The sequence below is a fragment of the Cataglyphis hispanica genome, chromosome 4, assembly GCF_021464435.1.
Source record: "Cataglyphis hispanica isolate Lineage 1 chromosome 4, ULB_Chis1_1.0, whole genome shotgun sequence".
Taxonomy (NCBI): domain Eukaryota; kingdom Metazoa; phylum Arthropoda; class Insecta; order Hymenoptera; family Formicidae; genus Cataglyphis; species Cataglyphis hispanica.
In genome coordinates this window covers 8,889,791-8,908,163 of record NC_065957.1, presented here as the reverse complement: position 1 = coordinate 8,908,163, position 18,373 = coordinate 8,889,791, and the positions used below count along the sequence as shown (strand labels likewise).

Here is an 18,373-nt window from a genome sequence, read left to right as displayed (position 1 = left end):
TATGTATTTCGTAGAGTATTTATATTCGTAGAAATTTAATTAATAATTTTTTCTTTTCATTAAAAAAAAAAAAAAAACAAAAAAAAAATATAAATTGTTTAAATTATATTTACACAAATCTTTAAAATTTATTCCTCGAAAATGTTTCGAATTATAGTAATTTATTGAAACTGTTATATTTGTCATATTTCGCAAATAACAAAATATTTTTGTTGTATTTTATTTATGAAAGACATTGTATACGGCTGATAATAAACGGAACTTCTGAGATATTGACGGGACAACGGCTAGGAAGTTCTCGATGTATTACGTGGGGGATGCAATTTATCGAATGATAAATTTCAGGAAGATAGGATCGCGCGGTTAGATTAAACGACGATTCCTCCTCTCTTCTCTTCTTCTCTCGCGTTTCCACTACCTACTCCATCCACAGACTCCCCAAAGTAGTGAAATTAAATATAGAGGTCGAATTGCAGCCCGGCGTCTGCGGTGATATAAGCTTTTCTACTCGTCTTTTATACTTCTTCTTCTTCTACTATCTTTTTTTTCTTCCTCATCCCAAAATAAAAGAGAGCCTTTACTATTTCTATCTCTTGGTCGTTCTAGCTATTTTTTCTACCCTTATCTGCAATCGCAGTCTTTTCCCTCCATCTTCGGTCTGACAAACACCTCCCTCTTGTATCTGAAAGCTACTGATCTAGCGTCCCTTCGATTTAGATACCGATACTATAGCTCGCCATCGTGCGAGAAGAACGAGAAAAACGAGTTTGGATCTCAAAGTAGCGATACCTTTCCTTTAAATTAATTAAAATGAAAAGATCTACGTTTTACGTTGAATAATTGTGTGTGTAGTATAATAATTGGACGTTCCAATGTTTCAAAGGAAAGCAGCGCCTAATTAAAGTTTTGTTAAGGCTTATCCTTGGACAAATGAGATGTCCATTAAATTCGAAGAAGTTTATATTTATTATCATTGATATAAATAATCGTACAGATGTAACAACAAGAGGAATAATAAGATCTTGTAATTATGAGAAATATAGAAATATAAAAAAAAAAATTATATATTTACACATTAAATATTATATAATATTAAATATTATATTATATAAATGTTATATAATTATTTAAAAATACAAAAAAAAACATAGTTTCATGTTCTATTAAAATTTATCTATTGCGTAAATAAATTGCTAAATAAAAGTTAAATAAAAATATTTTCTTCAAATTTGTTCGACTTTATATCCTACCGAGTTTTTACATTTCTCTCAGTGATGCTGCGTTTCTTTAGCCGAGCAAAACTTCGGGAATCCGCGAAGGTGATGGGACAGATAAGGCTAATTCCGGGTATTTCGCACCCCCGCCGCGATACGTTGAAGCGCCGACCGACCATGCCTCGGCAGAGACAAACCCCTTGCTACAGCAGCCCCTATCGAGGGAGTAAAGGGCGGTGGCGGAGGGTGGACGAGAGTGTATGTATGTGTGTGTGTGTGTGTATGTATGTGGGTGAGTGGAGAGTAGGGTAGAGCAGCAGCGTGCTGCCCGCACCAGGCGCCCCTTCGCATATTTCACCGGGAATTTACGAGCCTCGATACGACAGGGAAATTGCAAGAATGGCGGAGTAATCTATCTCTCCTTGCCTCTATGGGCTCTCTCTTCTTTTCCCAGGTTCCCTTTCCCGAGCGCCCTTCTCGCACAGACACACGTGTACAGACACACACACACACACACACACACACACACACACACACACACACACACACACACACACACACATATATATATATATATATATATATATATATATATATATATATATATATATATATATATATGTACGACGTTCTCGGCAAAAGAAGAGGAAATATTTCTACTTTTTCCGTATAGATAAAAAGGATTTGTCCTTGCGTTTCAAATCACCGTTATCTCCTAATTGTATTATCGTAAGATAAGAACCGATCTGTTAATTGCCGTAGCCAATTCTCGATCAATAATCATTATAAAATTGGTGTTTTTATTTTCGCGCGTGTTCCGCGAATAAATTAAATTTGTCTCACGTAAAATTATATATATATATTATTAGTATACATTTTTAATACGGTAATTAATTCAGCACGAATCACATAAATCACAAAGTATATCGAAACAAAACGGGAGCGCTTCAGCCCTCCTATTGCGCAATAATTACACGGAAGACTGCCACGACCATTCATCCGACTTGTTTTATCGCCATTTTCCATCCTCCATCTTTCACCTCACCAGAGTGAATAACAGCCGATACGCATGTGCTGCAATTACGGGACATATACCGGATTTATCCGGGAGCATTTGAATCGGACTATTGGAAAAGAGGCATCGAAGGACAATAAACGGCTCATAAACATTCGCGAGAGAAAGAAACGAGAGTTTGGAGTTTCATCCGTAATAAGTTTACTCGATCGCAAAAAACATATACTAAGTTTCTTTTGAAGATCTAAACGACAGGCGCGATCGAAGCTTAATTGAAACATAAAGTTATAAACTCGCTTTAGAAAATTACGCCACACGCTTGTCCGCTCGCGTTTCGCATTTATGTTCGCCGCGTTGTTTAAACGCGAAAAGAGTCACGACCGACACGTTGCTGGACACGATTATGTGTAATGTACCACGTTTCGTAGAGAGAAGGACACTCGACGAGTCAGCGCAGAGGGTGTGAGAGAAAGAGAGAGAGAGAGAGAGAGAGAGATATGGAGAAAGAGGGAGTAAGTGGAAGCACCATAGGTAACTGTACTTGCTGTACATGGATAATACATATACACGTAGGAAGAGAGAACCCCCTGTGTCACGGCTCGGTGTGCGCACCTATATCCACATAACGTACTGTATCGTACCCGCGGCCGGCGGCCGGTTTAATTTAACACAGCAGCTGTAATCCCATCCATTACGTTCGCGGTAATATACGATCGCTCGAGATTCATAGTCCGTTTTTTCACTAATTAACAGACGGGACAAATCGCTCCACCGATCCGCCCTCCCCCCTCCCCTCCGACATCCCTCACCTCTCTCTCTCGCTCTCTCCCCCTCTTCTCGCCCTCGTGCACTCTTCATTCTCCTCTCGTCCACCGACGAGCGTGCTTTTGTTTCTTCGCGTTCAAAATTTACGCACTGTTTCGTATAAATTTGAGTATGTTTCATTCGCGTGGCTAGTTCACAGAAAATCCCGGTCCTATTGTCCGATATCAAATTCCTCGCTTTTACATTCCTTGCGGAATCCCGGAATTAAGCCTGAAGCGAAAAGCTATCCGACCACCGCAACTCCGTTGCGTTCGTTAGAGAATCGAGCGCATGATAATAACTGTGTAAATTTTCTCGTTGAAATATTTATTTATTTTTTCTTCCAGAGCGAGTGTGTCGAACGGTAATTAAGAACGATCGATCGATCATTCCGCGCAAGCATCGCGATGGCAAGTACAACGTGTCCGAGGAGTGCCTGGAGTAGTAATAATTCTCCCGTCGATATGGGAGGTGTGACGAGCGTGCCGTGACACCTGCGTGTGTAAAAACGTTTTAAAAGAGATAATTAACGCGCATTCATCAGTGGCTTTGGCCGCCGAATCGAATACAGATGCTGGCATATACAGGCGAGTCAAAGGACTACTCGAATTAAAATAAATGAGAAAAAAAAAAAAACCCCGGAAAGTATGAACGTGAAAAATAAGCTGTTTTAATTGCTGAACAAATATGAATATACATGTATACATCATCATCTCTTAAGATTTTAATAAATTTGTACATCAATAAATTGATGTAATATATAAAAATAAAACGTTAAATTTTTTATTCTAAAAACATAATAAATATATTTCATTAAAATACATGGCTTTAATACACGTTGAAAATTAATATATAAAAGTTGTTATTCAATTTATTGTGAAATATGACTTAAAACTCTCTTTCTTGATTAATATAAAGTTCAGAATTATAAAGTATGACATCCAGCATATGGTGGAGAAGAAAAATGTCGCGTAAAGAAGACAGGTGAGTGTCATGGTAACACAGGAGAGATAGAGGCGGGGGCGGTTAAACGGAGAAGATGAAAATGCGAGAAGCAGAAAGGAAATGGAATGAGTTAAGGAAAGGGAGAGATGTGCCCGTGGTAGTTCTCGGTATAATACGAGACGCTCTCTCTTGAATGTCGCGTCTGCGCATTAGTAGACAGGGGTGAGCGGATTTAATTGGATGGACGCCATCTCGCGATGCTTAATTAACTAATTAATTTCACACAGGATAAAAACGAAGAGATATCGCTCGTCGGCCTTTAATGACCCTGACGTGCAATCCGCTGCCATCCGCGGCTTATAAAGTTCCGCGTGTTAAAAAAAAAAAAAGAAAAAAAAAGAAAAAAACAAACCCGAAAAAATACAAAGACGTATTTACAAAGTCATAATTCCCATCGATAAATTTCCTCTCTGTTGGCTTATATTGCATCGCTGCCATAAATTTCGGCGTAAACGAGTCAAGTCGTGTATAGTTGATATGAAACATCCATCTGTTAAATCAGCCATTCATCAACGACTTCGCATAAAGTAGCTCGAATGTCCGCACGCGTGATTTTCTCGCAATTTTCATCCCTATATCTGTTTCTTGCAATTATCACGAAATACACTAGTATTCGTAATTATTATAATTTATGTACATTTCGTGCAGGTAAATTCATATCAAAGCCTCAGCAGAACAAAAAAGACGGACCAACTTTCAACAACTAACGGCACCGAGAGGATAGCGTAAGAATGGAAAAAAAGATGGCCGAGGTAGACAAGATTTGCATTCCATAAAACATATGTCCACGCCACACGGAATAAGAAAGCTGCTTGCTCAGCACTGACGAAAATACCCGCTTTCGGGGGATTAGAAAAACTCAATGGACACGAGGGTTGAGACTGAATTCGAAATGAATAGGAAAATGAACAGAAGCGAACATCTATCGTAATTCGATTATGACCAATCTTATCGGATCTTATCGAGAAAAAAAAAGTAAGAAATGCTTGACAATAAAAAATGATGAAAATTAGCAAATAATTTATAAGTTTAAAATTTATTTAAGTACGTTGTGTGCAATTTTTTTATTAAACAAACTGGACTCTGTATTAAACAAAACGCGTGTTATAAAAAATACGTTGCATGTGTCATAACTCTTTTCTCACATTGTTGTTCAAAACATTTGTCAGTGAGACAGAAGATGGTAATCTAGATCATAAAGTTCAAAAATCTCATTTTGTATGCTAAACATAATTAAACATAATAAAATTACATGCGTTCGTCGAAGCAAAGCGCGCATTTAAAATAACCATAAAGAATAAGAAGGCGGAGGGGCATGAATGTATAATGGCAGGTCGGGACTTCGCGATGAAAAAGGTTTATATCGATAAACAGTAAATGAGGGCGCGCGTATACTTAACTTGAGTTATAGGATCATTTTCAGATAGATGCGCGAATATTCTCGGCTATGTAAGCATCGAGGGGGTACGGAAGGAGACAACGGGCGGAAGACGGGGAAGAAGGTAGCGAGATAGTCGAAAAAAGAAAGCGAGGAAGGCGGCAGTGTAGGGAAACAAATCAACTCGTCTGTTGGCTCGTCCCGAGTTTTTAGTGGCGAGGCTCCAAATATTTGCTCTGGTCGTTCGAATGCCTGATTCCGTGCACGCGGCCATGTATGTATATATACCGACAATCGCGGGAGTGTCTAGAGGCATATAGGCAACCTCGCTCGACTTCTCCGACCGATCTTACGGGTCCATGCAGTCGAGCCAACAACCCCACACCATCCAACCGTTAATATTGTTGCTTGTTCGCGAATGCAACCCCTCGTCTCCCTGCGAATCCTCTCGCCACCCCCTGCTTACTGTTCGAGATAGCGGGTCTAACCAGCGGCAAAGCCGCTGCCAAGAATAAGCTGCAAACTCGTTCATCACGTCTATTATTATATGAATGCCATAATATCGCTGCTACGTCGTTCCATCGTCACTACATTTTCCTAAATCTCACTCGACTCCGCCTTTTTTTTCCTTTGTACGTCTCTGTCGGTTATTGTCCTTGTCAGATTTTCTCCTCTCTCTCTACTTGCCTTTGTTCCCATATTATCTTAAGAATTGCCAGTAATATCGTCCGATATACTATTTGATTCGGTCAAGGAAATCGACTGCGTGGCACAAACCTCATCGTTATCAAGATAAATATCGTCCACTTACTCTCGACATTTCTTTGCCACGCAAATTTTTCGTACATCACATATTTGCTTATAATTTTTAAACATGTGATCACCCATTCAAGACTTTGTGTATTTTTATCATCTTTCTTATTATAATTAACCGGTAGAGTTGTATACATAACGTAAACTCTGATCTAGAGTTGATATTAATCTAGTGCATCTTATTAATAAACGTCCGTAGCATGCTTTCCTCAGCAGTTATCTAGCAAACGGGGATGAATTATTAAAACATGTATGCAAAGTTATGGAAATATACTCGCGACGACACAGCGCAACGTCTCGCAATTACACTATTATAATGCAAGTTTTCGCGAAAACTGTCATTGATATTAAACTTATTTTTAAAAAATTTTAGTATAACGGCTTTATCATGCAATTACTTCCCTTTCGCGAGGTACATAAAATCTTGAGTTTATTTTTAGCTGATGCCCGTAAAAATATTCAACGTTTAAGAACTTAATACTGTATATATACTGTATATATACATATAAATTTGCTTCAGTATGCTAATGAATATCAGTGTATACATATTACGGTGCAGTAAAAAGTACATTACCTTTAAAAATTAATATTACATAATTTAAAAAATTATTTTGATAAAGAAATATTTATATATTCATCATTTTTATAATTATTTAAATTAATTATTTGATAATAATTTATATAAATATCAATAATAATCTTTGCTAGTTTCTTTATAAATTAAAATTGAAGATTATATTACAAGAAAAAAGTCAAATAATTCTCGGATTATTGAGACAAATGAACAGAATTATTTAAAATTTTATATTTTGGAAAAGAAACTTTGAATATAATATATAGAAATATTTTTTGTCGTTATAAATTGAATCAAATCGCGATGACTTCGTTCATTCTTTCAGCAACTCTTTAAATTACGCTTAATTTGATTGTAATTTTCGAAACAATGGAGAAAAATAATAACAGCGATGGAAAAAGCGAAACTTGCCAGAAAGAGAAAAAAAAACAATAAGAATAAAATGTGACATCTTTCACGAGGGATATTTTTTGTATATCAAAGTGTTGAAAATTATCATTTATATTGGATACGTATAATTTTATGCGTGTTTTATATACGTACATGCGGACAAGATTGGTATTCAGCCATAAAGATATATGTGTGTGTGTGTATAAGCATATAATATTCGCGTAACATTCGCACAACTTTAAAAAAAGTTGGCAGGAACCAATGAAAAGAGGCAATTACACGTACAATTACCAATCTATAAGCATTGTTAAAAAAGATGAATGTGAACACTTTATCGATAATGCTCTTCATTTATACTGCTCATTGTCTAAAAGCAAGTCTGTGATTTCGGCTTTGTTCTCACTAAAGGCGAAAAGTATATTTATTAACGCTTGGCATCCTGACAGCTACTTCTAGAATGGGCTATTCGAATACCGAGCGTTTGTCTTTAACAAGTCGACTGATGAACGAGTCCGTTTTATGCCGAAATAGACTCGAGGCAACAAGGATTTCATCCGTTTCGGAAGCAAAAAAAGAATTCGCATTTTACAAAGCTATTTCGATAAATATCTAATTGCAAGAAATTATTCTAATAATTATTAATATCATAAGAAATTATGAAATATTGTTATCACATTTTTCAAACTACAAAACAATATTTTTTTCGCACATCTTTTGTAAAATTGACATTGCAAAAAAGCATTTATCTAAATTTAAAAAAAAAAAAAAAAGATACATTAAGAAATCGGGTTAGACGGCGTATTTTATACTAGTTAAATTTAGTTAAATATAGTAATCGAGCACGCATCCCGATATATGCACGACTTAGTAATAACGCACATTCCAGTTAAGGAATGTGTGGTTTCAGGTCGCAAAAAGGCCAAGGAGGCAGCTACATAGACGCGATTGCGATCAATCAATGTTGCCCGATCAGACGACGATAAAACACAATATGTTGCTTCTATAATTGACGGAAATCTATCATTCGCGATTCGTTCCATACACTTAGGCTCTCGATATTTCAAACAAATTATAAGTTTATAAAAAATGTACTTCATATCTTGATTTAGTGTGCTTTCTCACGAAAGTTAAACAAGATATACATTAGCGAAAACAAGCTTACATTATGCTTTACTCCATCAATTTTATTTAATAAATATTTACAATAAATTGCATTGATAGCAACGATAAATATATTCAGGCTAAAAAATAGTATATACGGATAAATTTTATGACAAAAAAATCTTAATAAATTTTATACTAAAAAAACTTTTTGTTTCCAATGAGCCGTGAAATTTTTATAATACATTTGTAATACAAATATTGCTTAATCAGAATAGTAACGCGCATGGATATTACAAGCTTGCACATTTTTGCGGATGTCACATTCTCGATATATATGTTGGTTGCATTATTTTTAATATTTTTTTAAAAAAAATCTTGACAAAAGATGGAAAACTTGTGTAAAGACGAAAGGCTGAAGAGGGTTACATGATAACACGGACATACTGATAGTGGAAGAGTAAGCGTGAATGAGGGTGGGAGATTGGTAAGCCCCAAATCCTTGAGCTTAACTAATTCCCGCATGAGTTACGAGCGAGCCGCGGCTAATTCCAAATAAATATTCGGAATACAGATTATGTTAATCGCTATGTGGATGCAAATTAGATGATTAGGAAAAGATGTATGTACCCTCAATATTAGTAATGCAAGATTCCTTTCATTTTTAAAAAATTTGTCGAATACGTTTACGCTTCGCGTTTAATCTCAATGTGGATGTTTTCTTAAATATTTAATTTTTTATGACTTATTTTTCTCGCTTGTAGTATGTCTTTAAAAGAGGCGTTGATCAATATTGTACAAATATAATTGGCGATCTTAAAGTTAAGCAGGAGGGGGACCTGTGCCTGAATCCAGCATTGTGTAAGCTTGACATTGAATTACTGGCGGACTCTGGTAGGCACCGGTCGGGAATCTAAGTGGCAAGTAGGTAAGTAACTTGGAAGTTAGGGGGTTATACTCCCTTGCGCATGGCCCCGATACACGCGCGGTACGCGTGAATGTATACGGAATCCGTGACGTTCGCCGTGTGTGCGTCTTCATGTACACGTAATGCGGAGTATCTACCTGTGGCCGCAGTTTACCTTCGCGGTAGACTCTAGTAGGTGCCTACTGCAGAAACTCTACTCTAATGCAGAGTAATGTTGATTTATATCCCGCATTAGTTTCATTTCACTCCCCCTCACATCCCCCTCGCATCCCTTTCTAATACAGCCACCATTTGCTTATATCTGCTACTGTATTTTGTTATGCTTAAAATCTAATTAAATACCGTATTCGGGTTTTTGTTTAGAGATACGCAGTGACATAAAATTGTAATAATATATAAATTTTTAAATTGTACATATTTATGCGTCTTAGAAATAAACAAACGCGAGATCTTCTTGCAAAAATGTGCATGCATAAGCTGATAATATAAGTCCGGATTTGCGATACAAATATATCAATTTCACGTCTCGTCGAACAAGATAACAGATTCTTTTTTTCATGTCTTGCTTCTACATGAATCAACGGCCCTTCCAGTTTTACGTAACAAGGTTTGACTTGCAATGCGCGCTTGACATATTGAGAATATGGACAAAAGCTCGTCTTTCTGAAAATGGAAAATTTATTCGCAGGCAAAGATGAAAATAGAGGATAAATTGTGAGAACAGAAAATTGAAACGGAATTAAAAAGAGAGATTACAAACTTATTGAAGCTATATCTATTATTCTGATAAGAAAAACAAAAAACTCATTAAATTAATAAATCTTGTTTTTTCTAAATTTTTGATCTCCTTAATACTTTGAGTTAATTACAACAGAACACCTAAACGATATAAAGAAATATTTAATTGTCATATAATTCCTTGTAAAAAAAAAGTAAACAAATTTGTTACTATAAAAAGATAGAAATGTATTGATGTATAATATGTATTATTTTAATCATTTAATTTAAAATATTAAGGCTTATTCAAAATTATATTCAAAATATAAATATTCTTGGATGTATGACGATCAATATTGTACATACATACGTTAAGTAAACATACAAACGCCAAGCCATGTGTCACAATCCGATTAAACTTTATATATGCAAAATAACGGAAGGAAATGATGTAGTATATCTATTAACAGCGCATAGATACAATTGTCTTTATAATGAACAGCAAATGGTATTTGTTGAGCTTTTCGTCCAATATAACTTTCAGTTCCAATTGATTATCTCGTCCTTAAAAACGTCCTTAATATTTACTTTATTTATTCCGGATTATATTTACTCATATGCGGATTTATGTTACACACAATATAAATGTTAAAATTCTACGCTGTGCATTCTACGCTATGCGGATCTTAAAAGAATCACTGACTCTTCGAAGGACGAAGTGGAATGAAGTAATCCTCGTTATGAAACCGGTACGCGTGTACTCGCCATTCCCACACGTGCACGATCTCCGACGTGAATGCTCCAGCGCGTAATTTCTAAATACGTGATTCTATAAATGGAAAAGAATATATATATGCATATCTTGTAGCTTTAACGTCGTGATTATATTCCCGACAATGCGATCTAGAACGCAAAACAAAAATTTCTTGAAATGATTATGTTATAAGCCTACTATCTCTCTCTCTCTTGCAGTGTTTCAATTTTTCACGAGTTTCAAGATCATAAATGTAATTAAGCGGACGACGTGTAGAACGAAAGACAATTTTGCAGTATAATGAACCGCGACGTTTGTTATTGTAGTTTGACACATAGTAATATTTTATCGCCGATCTAATCAATACTCGCGCTACTGTATAGCTTCCACAAAAGGCTTGGTATATCACAACGATTCACAGAGCATGTCTACATCGTGCCAATATCGGCACCTGTATTCTATTAAAAAAAAGTATATAAGTTCGGTTCCAAATATATTCATCGTCCAAATATTTTCGTGTCATCCAATTAACTATTTAAATTGTGTATCATTCAACATAATTTCTCCATATTTTAATATATTTCTTATCGTTCTCATTTCTTCTCTTGTATAATTGATATAACGTCACTTGATAACAAAATTTTATCTATACTTCTCCAAATTTAATTTAATTTCCGAGAATTTTTTAAAAGTTCGCTCCGTTATAAAATAACACTTAACTGAAATAATAATTATTTCATTCAAACAATTAAGTATACTTTAACCAGAAATTATTTTTAACGATTGATATAAACATAAATGAATTCTGCAAGTAAGTCAAAGAGGGACAGGGACACCCGAGGCACGTCAACCATTGAACCTTCGGCACTATACGGCGAATGACACACTGTATACACGTATAAGCGTACGGTATATAGACACTACCACCTATACACATACATATACAGTGATTGCGCGGCACGGAACGGCGCGCCGGGTTTCTGTTAGCGGTGGGTTATGTTCACCTGCCTCGGCGGTCGGGCCCCGAGCGACCGACGCGGGGCCCCGTAACCGGCTCGGCAGCATGTCACCCTCTTGCGCGGGTGACTCTATGCCTGGCTCCCCTTTTACTTCGCAGTCTCGTCACGCCGGACCCTCCCTCCCGTACCTTCCACCGATCGGAGGCGCGCGGCCTTAGGGCACGTTCACAGTGCCCGGTGACGGCTGACTCTCATCCCGCGATTCTCACGTAATTCCACGCGTGGTTATCGACTGATAAGGGAAATACCTGACTGCAGGTATCCCAACTCTCCGATCGATCCTTTCTCTTTTTCATTTGTCTTTGACGAATGAAAATCGGATAAATGAGCGATATCAGCTTTTTATGAATAAACTTTATCATTACAACATAAAATTAATAAATCCGAGGTACGTTATAATAAGCTCATTGATTAATTATACCAGAGCCTGATGAATAGACAACGAGATAATTTCAATAAAAATGTGTTGTCGATATGTTAAAATCATTTTTATATTTTGCTCATTCTGTTTTATTTTGTTTATTTGTAAGCAAGTTTTATTGGAATCAAATATATATTGCGAATAATACAAAACGCAAATTAAAAACATCATAAATCGTTCAATTAACCATCAAAGCGCTTCTGTACAAACGTGTTCCGCAGGATTATCATTTTATAGATTTTTATTCACGCGTGTTCAACACGCACGCTTATTCCTGCTTCACCGGTTTCACAGAATTCTTACGCAAATATCTGCGCCTCACAAGTCGCGATAATATATACCGCAAAGTTGACTAGCGCGCGCGGCCTAGAAAATCTTTAGCTAGAATAGGCTTTCGTCATCGATACTGATTTATGCGCACTGGAGTCCATGATTTGCCTCTTAATCCGCTATATAATTGCGCGACATAGGCGAGCGTGTACAATCGCGCGCAAAAAAAAAAATAAAAATAAACAGATTTCACGACATATATGCGAAGGTAAAAATAAGAAATCAATGCGGCAGATTTTAAATAAATGATAAAGTCTAATTTTTATGCTCACGGAAATTGCGACGAATTTACACAAGTCGTCTTGTATAACTTTACGCGTGTCTAATATATCAATTTGCGCGTACGAAACAGTTATGGTAGAATTCTGTAATGAATATTTCATTACGCGAGAGAAGAATGTATATTAAAGCAAAATATTAAAACCGCCGCGCGGTGACACGAGTTATTAATGCGGGTACCACATAACCCACAGTATTACGAAGCTCACGAAGCGTAAAAAAAATCACACGCGTCTTCTTTTTCGCCCGCGGTAAAACTCCGCGGCACTCCACTTCGTGCGCTTTTTATGTCAACTTGAAACGATCGTGAGTAATCCAGCGAGCCTACGCGGTCCATTTATGCTGAAACATCGTCCGACGTGTTAAATCTGGTAACGTTCGCGGAGCGGACGATTTGTATACGGAAAACAACGGACAATGGAAATCGACGCTCAAAGAAAAAGCGCACGTGGAAAACGTTGAAATAAATATCGCGTAGGAGAGTGTCATAAAGAGAAAGAAAAAGGGACGACAGGCCATTTCGTAGCATCGAGAAACGGCGAAAAGAGACCCATGACTCCACCTCGCCGTCGTGGCACATCCAATGCACGACCGACGAAGAGGGAAAAGTATTTTCGGCTAGGCCGTCCCTTCCCAACGCGCCACGTCCAGGAAAAGAAAAAGAGAGAGAGAAATCCCATAAGCGGAACTCTCGCGGAGAGTGGTCCCGAAGAACAGAAAGGTGGGCATATAGAGAGCAGGTTCTCACGCGAGGTGAAAGAGACAGACGAGAAGGGGAAGATGGCGGCCGCCAAAGTCGCGCTATAACCGGTTGGTCCTTCTCTCTAGATTCCTCTAAGTTCACGACGACGGTGCTTCGACATTGTAAATCCAGTTTGGACCGAGTAAATTCATTTTTTTTTTACGCTCGTTATCACGCAATCGCTATTTTCGGGTTGAAAATAAACACGCGCAAAAAGCTTCATGACTGTTTCAATCGAGAGTGCAGTGTTTTATCTGTTTAGGATTTCAAGATTAAACGAGTCATCATGTGTCAACGAGCATATTTGCGATTTGGCAGGATTGCGATTGCTCGCACAATGCGGACGGAAATGTCGCTCGTATATCTATTATACGTACAATTTTGCGTGCCGCATTATTTTTGCAAGGATTTTGCAATGCATTTTCGTTCACGTTATGCACTTTGCCGGCGGGACGATAAATCTGTCACGGCTGTAAACCGGTATCCCAAAATTTATCGACGTTATCACTCGAATGTAATGCCGAAATTGTGCTGCGTCTACTAAACTGAATATACTCGTTTATATCCGCAAATACAGCGGCCTTTAGATTTCCAAAATCTTCGCGTTGGTCGCGCCATCCGTGAGCTTGGCCCACTGCCTCTCGTCCTGTGCGAAAATTCTTAATCCCACAAATACCCCATAAGCGCTGCATCGTCATAGACCGGGTAAAGCCGCTTGCAAAAGCTTTCCTTGCTTTGAGAGCGTAACAAAAACCTCGCATAAGAATGAAAGCGCGAGAGATATGAACGCAACGAAAACGCGAATTTGAGAAAGAGGAAGAAGGAGAAATGGAAGAGAGAGAGAGAGAGAGAGAGAGAGAAATAGAAAGAAGAGATCAGTCTGTAAGCTTGCGGTACTTACAGGCATTGCAGTAGTGGTCCCATTGTGCCATAACGACACAAGTCCCTTCCCTCCCCGCTGCTTTCCGGTAACCTTTCCCCATTCCTCTTTACAGTCCCGATGCAGTCTACGACGCTCCTGTTCACACATACACATGCGACACTGACAACAACGACGGCATCAACAGAGACACCACTGTCGACGCCACTGTTAGGGCCGATCGGCCACAAATTTGCGTGCAAAATTCCATTCATTCGCACCAAAGAAATTTCGTACAGCTCAAGCGAACGGCGTTGAAGAGAGACACCGATCTACCAATGATCGGGGAAACTTTAAAAGCCAAGAGCCTTGCCGAGCAGCCATAATGCACTGCGGAGGCACAGAAAGGAATAGGTCAGCAGGAGTCTTCAGCACGCTGACCACTCCCTTTTGGTACCTCTCGCTCATCCAACGCACGATCACGCTCGCTTTGCACCTACACCGCCGGCTCGTTTACTCCCACTTATCCCTCTCGTTCACCTGCATACGCTTTTTACCTATTTTTAATGCCGATAACGGAACATATTTCGTAAATTGCATACGATTAATGATCAAATTAATATAATAATAATAATAATTGAAAGCTATTTTATTTATTTTCTCCTATATTTTTGTTCGTTTGCGTATATATTGATTTAGGAATTTTATATTTCATACAAATTTTATAATATATTATTATTATAATTACAATATATTATATTATATTATTATTAAAATTTACTTTTATGATATATTTTATAATATATTATATGCAAAATTTTATTTTTTTAATTTATACAAAATTTTTGAATTTATATATTTCCTAGCATATCAAATTTTTTTCACAAATATAAATGTAACAAGTATTAAAATTTCAAATTGTTTACTTTTGAAATATCTTAAATATACAATAAAGTGTTTGAATTTAGAAATCTGTATCACATAAATAATATTCGAAAATTGCATACATGTAAAAGATATATATAGATCAATAGACGCAGAGAATACATATAAATGCGAGGAGATAGAATAGCTTTTAATTATTATTACTACATTAATTTAATTATTGATCAGTGCATTCGTGCGTGATTTTACGTGAATTATCAGTTGCATCGTACTTTAATGCGATTGTGATTACGGTTGAATTCATTGTTCTCGACTCGACTCCCCGTTACCCTATATGATATTCCTCTGCGAATACTTGGGCAATTAGTCGTTAAAAACATACTTTTTTTTTAATCCCATAAGTGATGTAATTTATATGTCCAAAGCTATATCAAGAACACTTAAGTGTTTAAACGTATTTATTAACATCCAATCAGCAAAAGAACGAGTTGCGGAAAGTAAAATAAAAAATATTTGACAGATTACGTTTCAATATCATGTTTTAATTTAGTATTACTTTGGCGTTAATAAATACATGTATAGAATTTATATAGATTTTAAAATATTGGATTATATAAATAATAAGAGTCGCCAAAAAAAATTTATATATTCCAACAGTACTTTGTCGATAAAATCTGAGATATTTAATCATTTCTTTCTTTTCTTTGTAACAATATTAATATTTTATTTCATCTATGATTGAAAAAAGAAATTGTTATGATATCAAATTTTAATATCTTAAAGAAATAAAAAGAAAATATTTTTTCCTTGAATATTGTTTGACAGTTGTTTAAAGTATCGTTGTATTTCTTTAAAGATCTTGAATGTTAAAAGAGCATAGTTGTGCAATAACAATATGTATTTCAAAGAATAATGAGAAATAAAAGATGAAGATAGCAAAACCAGTTTCATCTTTTAAACGCTTAATTAAGCTGATTCGAAATAGGCATATGTAAATCTGAATGACACAAGCGAAGCAAGCTAGTTGCTGCGAGAAGAGCGACATTAATATATACGTATGCGTGTACACGTGCGTGTGTGGGATATATATATATATATATATATATATATATATATATATATATATATATATAGGCTGCAAACTGTGTCTTTTACTTCTGAATTCGCACATTTCGATTTATCGTTAACGGCTCTATCGCGTATGTGGTCTTCAAACCAGTTTCTCCTTTTATCATGGTCACCACGAGTAATACGCAATCGAGTAGCAAAGTAATTCTTGTACCAGCGGTACTTATTTGTAAAACGGTTAAAGCGTTTCCTCTATATGCTACGCACAATAAAAATTTACTTTTTAAAATTGTAGATTTCTATAAATAGTAATATTTGTAAAATATTTAAAATATCCCAGATTTACCAATTCATTTTACATTTACGAATACTTTTATCAATTTAGAATCAATTTTCTTCCTAATAAAAATATCGAGGGATTTACATAAAATAGTTTTAACCAATCCAAAATTTGTTGTAAAAGGCTTTTTTCAGAATATTTTATATAAAAAATTTTAATTGTTTTTAATTATTACTTTGTCATATTGTTTACATATAATTATGTATCATAAAAAAAATATATTTTTTTCTCTCTCTTTCTTCCTTTTCCTTTCAATAAGTGTCATTATTATATTTTGCGAGTATCGATTGCAATCATATACAGATTTTTATAGAATATATTAAAATATTCGAAATAATATTTATAATATTATATATTTACGTGTTTTAGCTCAAAACTCGAAATTACATATATATACATATTATATGTACCACGTATATTTTAATAACTAATCAAAAACTTATATATACCAAGACTACATATGCATTGCATTTGATTCATAATTCATGATTCTCTCTCTCTCGCAGTAATATATCACTATGCGATCTAATAATTAGCAGACTGTTTCCAAGCAATTGTAGATGTGATGCAACATTAATGCACACTAAATGATTAACAGTACAGGATGATATTGCAAATATATAAATGCAATAATCTGATATACAACTGATATAAAATTATATTTTGATCTTTACAAATTTTCATTACTGAAATGTGATAACCAATAATTTTGTAATTTTGCATAATTAAATAAATATGGTAAATATATATTACTTTTCACTACTAAATATATTACTTTTATTACTCAATTGCACCGAAAGGTCAGTAACATTATATAATAAAATCTCATAATTTTTCAACAAATTATGTATTTATAAGAAGTTGACATATTATTTTTTATGAAATATAAGTGGGATTAAAATCTGATTGTAATACTCGGCTGATTGCAAAGCTATCACTAGTATTAATATTACATTTCTTTATGGAGATAAAATGATATCTATCAAATGATTTTGCACACGTTGCGAATCGAAGAAGCGAATAATTATACGATGCTCAAGGCACAGGTGTTTCAGGCTTCTCATGTTAATCAGATACCCCGTTTGTGCACGCGCGAGCGCGCGCGGGTACTTGTGTGTGTATATATAGTGATACATAGCAAAAAACATGCAAAATAAGTTTTTTCTACGCGCGCGCACACATATAAGCCGCAGTATTTCACGCATCAGAAGTACTAAAACGTATACGCGCGCTGCGTAATTCTTTTCCTGTTGTCGGATTCCTGCTCGCAGGATTCCGATGAAATAATCATAATTAGGTGCAGCGTGGCGTTACTTAATTCGACTTTTAAAATAGATATCGCATTAAATGTGCAAGATTGTAATGAGTTTTGAACATGCTAGTGCACCTAAGTATATTATCGCGATGATGAATTGCATCGTTATTAATTTCTAACAAATTGTTTGGCACTTTATCTCGATGACTCTTTTCTTTTAATTAGAAACTTTGAAAGCCATCTGCTTGTTCTCATGTTACAAATGCATAATAACAAATCTGAATTTTATACATACATATTAAATATTTTTATATTATATTATTATGTATTATTATCTTTTCAAATATATCATTCATCGGATTAACAAATCAAAATTGTTTACATCAGTATCAGATTAATGGTGAGGCAATTCGTGCGTTAAGAAACGATTCGACAATCTTGATGTATCTAGGAACTGTTGGCGATACCTTAAGTATATTGCG

General features: G+C 35.7%; 1 protein-coding gene across 2 annotated transcripts in view; it reads right to left on the bottom strand.

Annotated features, from left to right (window-relative positions):
• LOC126848996 (homeotic protein antennapedia-like) overlaps positions 1-18,373 on the bottom strand; it is a 97,938-nt gene that overhangs the window by 73,472 nt on the left and 6,093 nt on the right. The window contains exon 1 of one of the 2 annotated variants that reach the window (XM_050590442.1): positions 14,386-14,542. The exons of the other annotated variant lie outside the window; for it this stretch is intronic. The gene's annotated coding sequence lies outside the window, so the exon portion shown is untranslated. Of the gene's footprint in view, positions 1-14,385; positions 14,543-18,373 lie in introns of those variants that run through there. 2 annotated transcript variants of the gene reach the window in all.